This window comes from Haplochromis burtoni, unplaced genomic scaffold, assembly GCF_018398535.1.
Source record: "Haplochromis burtoni strain Fernald_Lab_line unplaced genomic scaffold, NCSU_Asbu1 Contig_130, whole genome shotgun sequence".
Lineage (NCBI taxonomy): Eukaryota > Metazoa > Chordata > Actinopteri > Cichliformes > Cichlidae > Haplochromis > Haplochromis burtoni.
The window spans coordinates 360,266-373,551 of record NW_024582491.1 but is presented as its reverse complement, the minus strand read 5'-3'; the positions used below and the strand labels follow the sequence as shown (position 1 = coordinate 373,551).

The window sequence follows — 13,286 nt, the reverse complement described above, 5'->3', positions numbered from 1 at the left end:
TTTATGTTGCAAGCACTTGGTACAGAGGCATGTGTCACAATGATGTTGCATCAACTCTTCGTTTAACAAAAGCGTGAGGGAGTTAAGAACAGCTGCTTTGGACCTTAAAGCCAACCCTTTCCCCATTTTTCCTTGATGTAAGATTTTAGCTGTTTAACAGTTCAGGGCGTCCTTTGTAGCATTTCTCATTGTATAATCTGGCAAATATTTTAACGGGTGATGTGTTTAGTCAGTTTAGCATCTAGACTAACTGAAGAGCCGTGCAATTGTAGAGTTGTCCAGAATGTGGTTTGGGAATGTCTTGGTGAAATAAACAAGGCTCTCCCTGAGAAGGACATCATGAGCAGGGGCAGCAAGTATGTTGTTTCTGTTTGTGTCTTTCAGCATGAATAAAACCACTGCAAGATAACCATAGCCATATCTACCACTATAACATTATAGTTGCCGGCTTTAAACTCTGTGCTGATAAGAAGCTGGATAGCTCTGCCCCCCTTCACCCCCAAAAAACACAGCATCCATGCTTTCCAAACAGATCAGAGAACAGCTTCACTCCATCTCAAACAAACTGTGTCCCAAAGTAGTCGGTGATGTTTCTAGGTCTGGCTTTTGACTTTTCTTTTTTTTTTTCTTTGCATGGTAGAGCTTTAATTTCCACTTGCAGATGAAGCAATAAATTTGGTCTAACCCCTTAGAAATCCTTTGCCAATGAATTTCTCAGAACAAAATGTTTGCATTGATCAAAGATCATTGCCATTCAATAATGAGTTCGGCCTTGGTCCTTTGCGTACAGACATTTTTCCAGATTATCTTAATTTTTTAATGATATCGTGTAGCACAGATGTTCATTATTTGTGATTTTACATTTATAAATATGTCATTGGATAAGGTGAAGAAACCTTCCTATCTTTACATCGGAAATTCCTTTAGGGATGCTTTATTTAAACACCAAATCACAGCCTCACCTAATCTTTGCAATAATTGGTTGTGATGTTCTGTCGGGTGTTTTGCACTTTTCTTATTAGAAATTATTTTAATATCAGAAACATCAGAAACGTTGTCGTTGTGCTTTTCTTTTTACTACTTGTAGCAAAGCCTGAGGCTAGGCAGGCTGAACTAAGCACAGTCAAAAAAGTCTCTTTAGTTCCACTCCTGTTTTCCTCTCATGTTCTCAAGGCAGGAAAATAGGAGTGGAACTAAAGTTTCTTGGTCTAGGATTTTGAGGACTGGCAGTGCCCCCAGCACAGATACCCATCTATGTATTGCATGTGTGTTCACTTGAGTACTTATTGTAATAGAATCTGCCCTACGAGTGGAGGTTTCATTGAAAATAGAACTGTGACTAATTCAAACGATGGCTGCAGCGTGTCAGGAGCGAGCATCACAGTTCATTTAATCACGCACCCATTTTGGTCTGGTCCCAGTTCTGAGTGTGGGACATGTCACAAGGCCTTTCTCTGCGCTCAGCAGCTCTGCAATCATTTAACTTCTCTGCTTCCCTCCCTCTCTTTCTTCAAGTCTCTTTATCTTTCCCTTTCTTCTGCTCCTGGGTGGTTCGGCAGGGTGACATGAGCAGTTAGCTGCACACAGGCAGACCCAGATTTCTTAAGCATCTGCTGTGTCTTCTACAAGACAGAAAGTGAGAGCGCGTTTGATAAAGAGGCTACAGGAAAAACACAGGAAGAAAAGAAGAAAGAAAATTCAAACCTGATTGGGTCAATGAGTTTACCTTGACGGCACACATATATGTTTAAAATTCTGTGCCTACATGTGGTGGATTTGGCAACATAGGAAACCATGCCATGTCATGCTTTTCTGCTAGTAAAAGTCACTACTGTTGTATGCTATACAACAAGACATCAATCAAAGAGTTTCTCGTGTGCTTTTGTGCGTTCAAATATGTGCACACTGTGTGTGCACATAGCAAGATACTGCAGCTGAACAAAAGAAAGGGAAGGGAAGCCGGCAACAACAATGTCCCCACATGCAGAGCAAATGTGCCTGCAAAGCCACTTCAATGAGAGGACTGGCAAGGGATGAAAGTTTGTTGCCTTATTTGAGTGTTTATAGCATTTAAGGGGAGCTGTCATGTGCATGTGGTCCCCTAAAACTTTAATTATGCACCTGTTTTTATTATATTATGCCCAATTCTTTGCGAACAGCAACTTGGATCTTGGATTCAAATGAGAAACAGAAACTCTCATTAGGGTGTTTTGGGAATGCTGTATGCGAAGACAGCCAGGCACTCATCGGATTTCATTAAGTAGCTGGCACGGTCAGTGTTTCTTGCTGCAACATGGTAAACAGCTTTCTGGCAGGCAGTGTTTCACTGTTGCCGCAAGCTTTGTGGGAAAAAACCCTCAAAAAGATTCAAAATAACACCTGCAGCATCACCTGCAGTAACAAACAACATTAAAATATTTGCCTTGAAACATACATTAGCTATGCACAATGGAACTAACAATAACTAACATGTATTTTACTGTTATAGTGCAGAAAGCCTATTAGTCTGTAGCTTGGGGAGCAAAACTCATTAGAGAATATCTATACTATAATGTGGAGACCTACCAGAAGGGTGCCCACAACCCACTTTAGGTCCTAACTTTAGGGCAGGGATAACTCAGTAGGTAGAGTGGCGGCCCCATGATCGGAAGGTCAGGGGTTCGATTCCCCTGAACAGCTACCCTGAGGTACCCCTGAGCAAGGTACCGTCCCTACACACTGCTTCCCGGGCGCCCAGTGGCTGCCCACTGCTTCAGTGAGTGAATGGGTTAAATGCAGAGAGGGATTTTCCCCACGGGGACCAATAAAGTACACTTTCTTTCTTTCTAACTCAGGCTCTTGGCGTTAACTTCAGTGCCTCATTGAATAGCCTGTCTCTGACCTCACAGTGGTTCTTTAAGTCAATAACTTTTTCATTAAAATGCAGAGGCCACCAGGAATGTGTTAAAAGAAAATTAAAATTAGTCAGGAAAAGGAGAAAATTTGGTATTTCAATTTCAGCTGTCCTTTGATGTATTTCAGAGAAAAAGCTCAAATGTATTTGAGAAACATTAGGCCATATTTCCCATCTGTTCCCTGTTGGAGTCAGAACTAGACCAGGACTAACACATCCTGACCTTCCTGGTGAACAACTAGTTGACTGGCTGGAGTCTCAGTCCAAATCAAGCAAACAGGGCATGAAGTTGGGCTGAAGCATGAGTCAGAGCTAAAAGTACCACACCAGCTGTGGTACTGTTTGCCTAGCTTGTTTCCTCTGTGCACAGGACCAAATCTGGACATGAAGCAGGAACAGATTAAAATGTATATTTTAGCCAATAAAAGAATTATTGAAACATCATAGAAGCTAGAAAGAAAATAACATGATAACCAAATACTTTGGTTAGCATCCTTAAATTATTTTGGGTTTTTTTTTGGAAACCCACAATAAATATTTCACATAATCATAGTTGGCATTCATTTGGGCCAGTGGTCTTAATGGTGCTAATCAGCATCCTGGTTCAATATGACTGTGGTCACAGCTATATTTAGACAAGTACAGCTGGGGTTATAGCTATCGAGCTTTAACTGCTGCTTTAGGCCACACATAACCACAAAAATGCATATACCTGTCCAGACACAAATAAATAATGTTGGCAAAAGTGCACATACATCTGCATGCAAACACATGGTGAAACACAAGCTTTGTAACACTATAAACCAGTACGAGCAGGTTAGTGGGCCAGAGCATAATGAGCAGGAGTAATGAGGCTACAGCTGACAAGGGCTGCTGCTCTAACAACCTGCAACTGGAGCAGTTATAAAATTAGGTGCCAACACTTAAGGCTGAAAAGATGCACTATGCTAAGCATCTATAATACTGAAAGGAAGCATGTTCTTCAACCAGAGCGAAACAAGGGGAAAAGAGAAAAAGAACAAGAAAAACACGATTAAGCCATGCAGAGAACACAAAAAAGAACAAGGGGAAAACAACAAGCATATGTAGCATAAGAATACAGACTTGCAAGTCTATGTTATTCTCCAGGTAAAATAATACATTAAATGGGAGTCTCATTAAAGGAAGTATGTGGAAAAGCTCCAGTACAAACTCAAGCAGGAATAGATTATGTAACTGATATGTTGTTGCTTTGTACTTTTACAGAAATAAATGAAGGTAGCATAATTAAAGAAAGCTGGTTTGTGTTGCATAAATGTTTAGTAATTGGTTCCAATCCTGATATGTTGGCATTGGTGAAGATGTTTCGAAAAAGACAATAAGTGAGAAATACAAAAAAGCAAGTCCTCATGTTACAAGAAAATTCATTTTTTTAAAGATCAGCATCTTGTGAGATTGAAGGACTATTACCAGGTGCAGCTGGTCCTAATGGTTTACATAGTGTCCCAAAATACAAGCTTGGAACCTGCGCACAGTTTCCAGAACCTACATTTTCTTATTACTCATATCCTGTACAGTACCAAAAATCAGTTGCCTCACTCTTTCCAAAACACAACAACATAGACAGCTGTGGGTTCTGGGACATCAGCAGTAAATGTGGAGCAAGGTGTCTGGTCTCTCCATAGACCACAGAAAAAGAAAAAGGCACACTCGCACAGAGACCCATTCCCTGGCACAGAGGCATTTTTTTTTCTCCAAGGGGGCTAAATGGGAAATTACTCATAAAAACCTTCACCAATATAAGCTGTTAAAAGTGCAACATGATGAATGTTAAATTAAAGGCAGTTTTAAAAAAATGCAAATAGGACCATCAATTAACTTTCCACAAGGCTGACAATGTGAGACTTTCTCTTGACTTTAACTTATCTGAACCTATTTTCAAAGTCCACAGTAACACCAATGCAATCCATTACGGGCTGACATATTTGTCTGATAGATACAACAGATAGCCACTGTCCTGAGACCAGTTATCTAATGTTTCTTCAAATCATTCACTGTCACACCTCACCTTAATTAACCAATACAAACATTTCCCAACTCAACTAGTTGACAAAATCCTCTACTACTATTTCCAGAGCTTCTATGGAGGGATTTAGACTCCAGGTGGAGGGAAGGGAAGACTGACAGCTTGTACCTTTTGTCTTTTTTCAGACTGATCTAAAGTACTGGAGAATTCCCAATCTCTCTGAGCCAAGGTCACTGACCCCCTCTTGAAAATAACCAGTGACTTATGGGCTGCTCTAAAGCCCCCTCTTTTATCATACTACAAAAGACACACTACAGTGTCTTGCAAAGCCTCCAAACGAAGATTATAAATCATGTAAGCACTTCACACTGAACAAAAACACCTAAGTGACCAACTGGGGAGGAGGGGGAAACTTTTTATCATTTTGCCACCCGGAGGTCAATTGGGTTAAATGGCTAGCATCTAAAGAGACTGAAAAAACACTACTACAGAAAAGTGATCCAGTCAAACGTGAATAAATAAACCTCTTGAAAAATGATAGACAAGAAACTCATTTAAAGGTACCGTTAACTCTCATAATTCTTTCCAGCAATTCATTTTATTGACCGTACATGGTCTATGTCATTGTTCTTATGAGAAATGTAGCTGCAGCTGCAGCTAAGCCTCATGTAGAAAGAAAACCTAAATTATATTTTTAGCAAAACGAGGTCCAACTTACAACTTGGTGATATAATTTGAAAAATTTTATGTCCCTTAAAATTTATGTATGATTATGACTTGAATTTTGATTTAAACTGGGCTCTGGATTCCTCAGTTGTGCAGATATATAGTTAGTGTAGTGATCAATAAGGAAATATTTTAAATTAAATAATCTCTCCATCATATAGTGAGGTTACACATTATGCGTGACGAGGAATTTCTTTTAAAGTTCTGGTGTTGCATTGCCTTCACCTTCCTTTGCACCATATTCAAGGTATTTTTAAGTCTGTCTTATGTTGATTTGTAACAATCAGCATTCTGTAACATAGCCAGCGTCTTTAACAGCTATGCAGAGGGTCAGCGAATGAGTTAGCGGTAGACGTGGACTGTACGTGTAGCCACGGTTCAAAGTTTTGCAGTTCCTTTGGGTCAAAGGTGTTCAGTGTGTGCATTTCTCAGTCACTGGTCCTGAACAGTCGAAACTCTTCACAGAACCCAACACTCTCTTTCGTCTCTCACACATAGACACAGACGCAGCCCTCCCGTTCCTCCCATCTGGAGCACCCCTGACCCAAATCACACACGTATGCACACAACCTCACACATGAATACATGCACTGAGATCCATTCTCAGGAGAGGGCTTCATTACACAGGGATTACTAAAAGAAATGTTTTAATCAAGTTGTGCAGACAGCTGCAGACCGCAAGGCGAGAAAATGGCAATGACGTGGTTCATCAGGCGTTAAAGGAAAACATATCAAGAGGCCTGTGTATGTGTTTGCATAATGGGGTGTGTGTGTGTGTGTGTGTATAGCTTCCTGCCTCTGTCCAGCTGTGGTAGACATGCGGTTTTTGTCAAGGACACAGATAGATAGAGATAAGAGAATCTCAACCTACAGACTGCAAACCTAATAGCATATTTATGCTATACAGATTCTGCTTTGGACTGTCCTTTTATTGTAACATCTGCAGCAGTCAATAAAGCACTGCTTTTCCTCTCACAATCCTTTTGTAACCCAAGTGAATGGACCACCTCCTCTCCTCCATTGTCTTTGACCTTCATGCGCATGACAAGAAGGAATACCAGTTTTTATTATGCTTTTTTTTTTAACTCCACGCTTCTTAGCTAAATAAAGCTTAGACTTTATTATGGCGACACCATTCATTACTCCAAGCCTTATTACTAATTGTAGTTTTCTTCTCGTGCAGTAAAAAGTGAACGAGCTTCTTTCTAGGAAGCAGTGGATCAGTATTATGGGCTGGTGAGGAGGAAAGGACAGTGGAATGCACACCACAGTAGATGATAATCCACTCAGAGCTGATAATCCATGTATCCTTCCCCATTTCCCACTGTTTTCCCTCCCTCAAGCTTCAGTTCCTCAGATGACTAATTCAGGAATTAATAGAATCTTTCAGTCAACTGAAAACATCTACAGCTGCTCCTGAATCCACCATCTTAGACCTCATCTATATATACAAATAAAGTTTGTGGTTAAGTTTAAATTCAACAGACATTCTTGGACTGCAAATTATTGTTTCTTGAAAGCATAACATGTCCTTTAGCGCTGGTTCTAAACCCATGTTGATTTAAGCCACCAAATGACACTTGCAATCACAGGGGTAAGTATATAGTGAATATGCTTATACTAGGACGGACCAGTTTGACTGTCAAGACCGGCACAGAAGTCTCCATAAGAATAGGGATATCAATGACTACGAGCACAAGTCTTGCATTTGCCAATACCATACCCTTAATACAACGTTCTTCAATACATCCACTGATCTCCGTCAGCTAGAAAACCAAATAAAAGCATCTGAAAGCAGATGCAGAGGAGAAAAAATCCTTACCACAAAGTTGGCCAAAGAAGTTTATAGACTGTGCCACAAGAAATATGATGTTTTACCCTGCAGCTCACAATCCTTTACAGTCAGATGCTTCAGAGTTAAAAGTGGAACAATATTACATCATATGTCATTCCAGGCTTTTAATGCACACCTGTTAATACATAAAGACTACTTTGTTGCAGTTTATGCCCACGTCCATTCGACTTCAACATGTGAAAATGTTCGGAAAACATTTCCATGTTTCTGCAAGAACAGGGAGCATGTGTTGCCTTGTTGAGCCAAATGAATTCCCCACTGCTCCCGTGGCCTCCGAACTACAACTCAAAGCTGAGCATGACCACAGGAACCACATGCTGATTTGAGGTCATTCAATTATCCTACACCATACAGTGACAGCTCACTATAACATTAACCCTGCCCACACAAAAACCTTGATGAGCAAGGTCTTAACTGAGGCCCTTTTAGTGATTCCTTGATTAGGAAATCAACGCTTCTCAAAGGTTAGTGGAACAACACAATGGTTGATGCAGTAGCTGCATGTATGACATCATACAAAAATCATTATAATTTGTAATTAAAATGTATACTCAGAGCACACAAATGTGTTTTCCCCCAACCAGCAGCAACTCCCAAATCAGTCTTCTTTAGCCAAAATGATTAACCAGTTCAACTTCTTAATGATATTGTCTGCCAAAATGGCTGTTGGACAAATATAACAGCCACAGTCAATGTTCTCAGCAGTAAATGCTGTTCATGTATATTTGCTAAATTTGAGTTGGATCTCTACTCAAGGACACAGAAAGCATTTGTCCTCCTGTTCTTGGCTGTGCTTGGAGACACAGACCAGGAGCAGCTTGCTATGACTAACTATGAACAGGAGTAATGAGGCATTACAATCACACCAGAAGCCTCATGCCTCAGATGCCTCAAGCAGCCTTCATAAATCACAACATGAGCTAATCTAGAGTCTAGACTACTGGTCCAGACATAGTAGTATGTACTTCTCAACTTCACATAAAAACCCTACTGGTAGTGTTAAAAGCTGAACTAACTATTGACAGTGTAATAGACTTGGACCAATAATTAGATATCAAGGGAAAACCAACATTCTTTTCTATTCTGAACCGTTTGCAAAGTAACTCAGCTTTCTGTGGCTATATAACATGCACCTGTAATGTCACATACTTTAGGAAATTATCCCCTAAGAAATAGCTGAACGAGTAACAGAGGCTGCTAAAAATGCCACATAAAAGCTGGCATGGGCTTGAATTATGGCCTGCAATGCGACGAACCACACTAAGCTGCTGCTGGTTTGTTGCTTGGTTGGTTGGTGGGCCCCGGCCTTGGCCTGTCTCCATATGTTGCTGCAGTCAGGTGGCCCTGCATAAGCAATATTATATGGTGTGAGCTCAAGTGTGTGTGTGTATGTGTGCTCATGTGTCTGAGTTAGGTTAGGTTTTGGAGAGATCGATGCAGGTGGCACTTCTAACATTCCCTTCCTCCTCCCACTCTTTTTCTATCTTGAATAACAGCTTTAACAGCCAAACCAATTGAGACATGCTGCAGAGTCCTTGTGAAGTTGGGGGCCAATATATTGGCTTTCACTGAACAACCCGACGCCTCTTGGCTGCTCCTTAATTTACCAGGACTAAAAGCGCATTTTAGAGGGTTTTTGGCTTTTGGAAATCTAATGATTTTAATTTGATTAGTTCATGCTAGTGTATATTCATGAGCATGAACGTTAGATAGAAAGCACTTAGAAACAGTGTAGAAAAAAAGTGCTTGTGCGAATGGGTGTGATTGAGTGAAAGTACAAGTTGTGTAAAGCGCTTTGAGTGCTCAGATTGAGTAGAAAAGCGCTATATACCAGTCTATTTACCATTTACCATATTAAGAAGAGAGACGTCTTCCACAGTTCTTTGCATGAGTTTGATAGATTGCAAAGTTTGTTTAACAAAAAAGTTTAGAAAAAACGAATGTGACTTGACCTTTTGATGCTCTTCTTCTCAGTTATGTTCAGCTGTGCTGAAAACACAACACCTAACCCTGAGTTATTACAGTTTACTTTTTCTAATTAGCTCTTATTTCTTAATTTTGAGTTAGTTTACCTTTTATTGATATTAGTTGTAGTGTCTATAATTATAATTATTTGTCAAGGGCAAAGTATTACAAAGTATTAGTATTAACTATGACGATGCAGCAGAGATTTTAATTTCTTAAAGTGGACCGGAAGAAACAGCTGATTTAATCATATGAAGTGGACCAATGTATATGGTAGGAGATCAACCTTAATGAGTGACACATGCTATATATGCAAAAGCTTTCTATTTGTATTCTCTTCAGGTGGGTAAAGTTTGTGGTGCCATCTTTAAAGACATTATCTCAGTGTTTCAGCCAGCACCTACTGTAAGAATTTACCTCTACACCTCAGCCTGAAATCAAGTGACAGTGATCAAGTAGACCTAAGCTTAATGTTTACCAATAAGACAGCATTCACAAGTAGTTATATATTACTCATTAATGGTGTCTAAACACACTTTGTCAATGTTAGGAAAACCAACAGACCAGTTTTTTTGTGCAGTTTTCAACCTATTCAGTTCAATCCAACATTTCTACACTAACACAACAAAAATTCCTCCATAGCATTAAGCCAAGTGTACAAGGCTAAAACAACACAAGTGAGTGCCCATCCTAAGTAATGCTGACAAGAAAGGTTGTACCAACCACCTGGATACTTCTTGGACGTTTCAACCAACAAAACAAGAAGACATTTGGCTGCCTTCATGTTAGGTGATTTCAGCATGGAAAACTACAAGGTCAGAGTCTGCTGCAGAGCAATTATACTTTCCTAAAATTTCATTGTATTTAAAAACTGCAGAGACAAAGTCCCAGAGGTCTTGCATACATATAACCCCATGCCCAACGAAATCCAAGGCAGACGGGGAGAACATGTCAAGGCAGTGTAATTTCCCCAGTAAAAGCCCCTTGTTACCAACTGTGAGAAGTGGGAGCCTTTGTGGTGAGACTGAAGGAAATCTGAGCTATGCACTCATCGGCCAGCTCATCAGCAGACGTGCGTGGTCTTCATAGACACTCAGTGTCCCTCAAATCTCCCATGATTACCTGGCAGTCATACATACTTAAGCAAGAGCTGGCTGCCTACTGGCACCTGAGGGTGTGTATGTGTGTGTGTCTCCTACTCACAGACAATGCTCCACACTTTCTGTTATTTTAAACTTCAGAAGCATGTATAGCTCTGCTCAGTGTCTGGTCAGAGACGAGAACATCTTGGAAAGGGATATTGTTAAAGTTGCATCAGCTACGACAAGCCCTCCCAAATCAAATACCAGCGAAGTTAATTTAAACACTACCACCTGGTGGAGTGCATCTTCTGGGTGCCATACTGACCCAGTGTATCACTCTTGGGCTCAGCTTTTTCTGTTGTAAAAGGAAGCCTCAAGCTGTCAGTTTTCCATGAATGCATACAATCTATAACACAACTTTACCGTTACAAGTTGTATGAGTTTTAATTTGAGATGGGGCAAGAGTTTAAACAGTCTGAGGCCAGAGGTCAAATGAAATTAAGACCAACTCTCAGTCAGTGACCATTTCTATCTTTTCATTCTGACCCATAAACGAGTATTTAACATTATGAAAGCGACAGAAAAAAAAGAAAGAAATGGAAACATTAATTCATTTTTTGACTATTCAAACATTCCAACTGTGAGCAGTTAAACAACCACTCGCATATATCTCTTCTAACTACTGTCTGCACTCTGTCAAACCTGTTCTTCATCATTCTTCTAGGAGCAAACTATCACATTGTGTTTATTAGTTTCTGACTTGCAATACACAGGTCAAGAGGCAGGCTTTCTTGCCTCTTGCTTAGACGAACAGGGTCAAATAGAAGTCACATTACCTCTGAAATGACAAAACTAACAACACTAAGCAGCAAATCCAGCCCATCTAAAATACAGTGAGTGACACTAAAATAGACAACTGTTTTAAAAAAAAAAGGGAAAAAAAGTGAAAGTTGTTTGGTAGCAGATATACTGAAGTGCCTGGAAACGAGGTTAGTAAAAGTCAAAACCATCTGCAGCTCCGACAGGTTTAGATCTTAACTAATTGGGGTAAATCGGCTTCTAAGCTTGTATTCTTGCACAGATTTCCTACTATAAACAATTAATTTGCGTAGACAAGTGTTGCATGAACAGTATATCTTGGTTGGGGACTTTAACCTGACTGTACTCTAACCCATGCGAGCTTGTGTGGGTTAAGGCTTGGTTTTAGAATTGTGGTTAGAATCAGGTCATGACTTTGTTTCTTTAGATCATAGCATGATGTACTGCCTTTCACCTGCTTCACTTTGCCAGACAGGTTCTATTTAAGTGATTCCTTGATTCATCGAATCTAGCAGTAATTAGGCTTCAGTGTGGGAAGTGAAACTGAATCATAATCAGAATATTTTATTAATATCTAAGGAAAGGGCCAGGTGATATTGGATAGGACTCTTAATTTTAATTAAGAAAATCATCAGTTAAAAACTGCATTTTGTATTTACTAAAGTTATCTTAATCTAGAATTAAAATTTGATAATCTGAAACGCATGACCAATATGCAACAAAATTAGAAATGAAATACAAAGCACTATGTATCTTCAAATTCACGATGTCACTGGAAGCCCAAACCGGGAAATATGTATAGTGACTGACAATTGTGTGAGGCAAAAAAACCCGACTTTTAATGCACTGCCACAGCATATATGATGACATGTACCACAGTTCAGGTCAACTGCACCAAAGGTTTGCCCTCAGAACACTGTTAGTAATCCTGGGGGATCAATTCACGGTGTCCAACATGATTGATGAAAAAGTGACAGGGATGCTCCTGGCTGCATTTATGACCTGGAAAAGCCTACTGTTCTGGTGCTCATCTTCATCTTTATTTCAGCTATACAATTGTAAATTTTCAGTGTACAGAAGAAAAAAAAATCTGTTTGGTTTCTGGATTACAGCCAGAGATTCAACTCTCATCAGCTCAGCTTAAAGCTTGGGTTAGTTTGACACAAGTTGATATTTGTCCTTTTTGCAAGTTTGAACTTCATGAAAATTAAATATGTATGAGGAAGTAGCAGGACTTCCAGGAAGAGCAGGACTTCCAGGAAGTCATCTAACATCAGCAGGAGTGCTACAGGTCAAGTATTACTGCATAAGGATACCTTTCAGCCATTTAGGAGATAGTAACTACCTTTAAACAAGGCAATGATTTTGTTTTTTATCAGCAGAGCTGAGGAGCTTTATGACTGAACCTCATGACTAATAGCGTTAATAGAGTTGTAGTTAAAAACTGTTTATTTACCTTAAACATAGAAAAACTAAGAACTGTAAATTATTCCCCCAATTGTGTCTACAGTCTCCACATAGAGTGTTTAATGCTGTACCAACAGTTCCTCTTCCTTTCCATCTTTACTACTCTCACCGCTCAAATCCAAATGTGTCCAACTGTTCCATCCTCAAACTCTAAACATTGTCTCCTTTTCCTTCATCCCTTTTCTTTAACTTCTGAAGTCTCTTCCTCCCGCTAAGAGACATCTCCAATGAGTCATCTGTCTGGTAAACAACCAAAAAAAAAAGAAAAAGAAAAAAAAAGGGGAGCAACTTTTTCATGTCCCTAGACAACACTGTCTTTCTTCTTCTTGTGTTTCAAAGTAAGGAAACTGTTGCAGTTATTCCACACTGACGGTCGTTCTGTTTTCCCACATGACTGCTGAAAAACTGCCTCATCCATCACTTTAAATACCCTCAGATCCACAACCCACAAGAGATTGCACATCTTTATATATA

The 13,286-nt window shown here is 39.7% G+C and overlaps 1 protein-coding gene across 5 annotated transcripts in view; it reads right to left on the bottom strand.

Moving 5' to 3' along the window:
- LOC102299397 (vacuolar protein sorting-associated protein 13B) overlaps positions 1-13,286 on the bottom strand; it is a 306,909-nt gene that overhangs the window by 233,886 nt on the left and 59,737 nt on the right. The gene's annotated exons all lie outside the window — the stretch shown is intronic.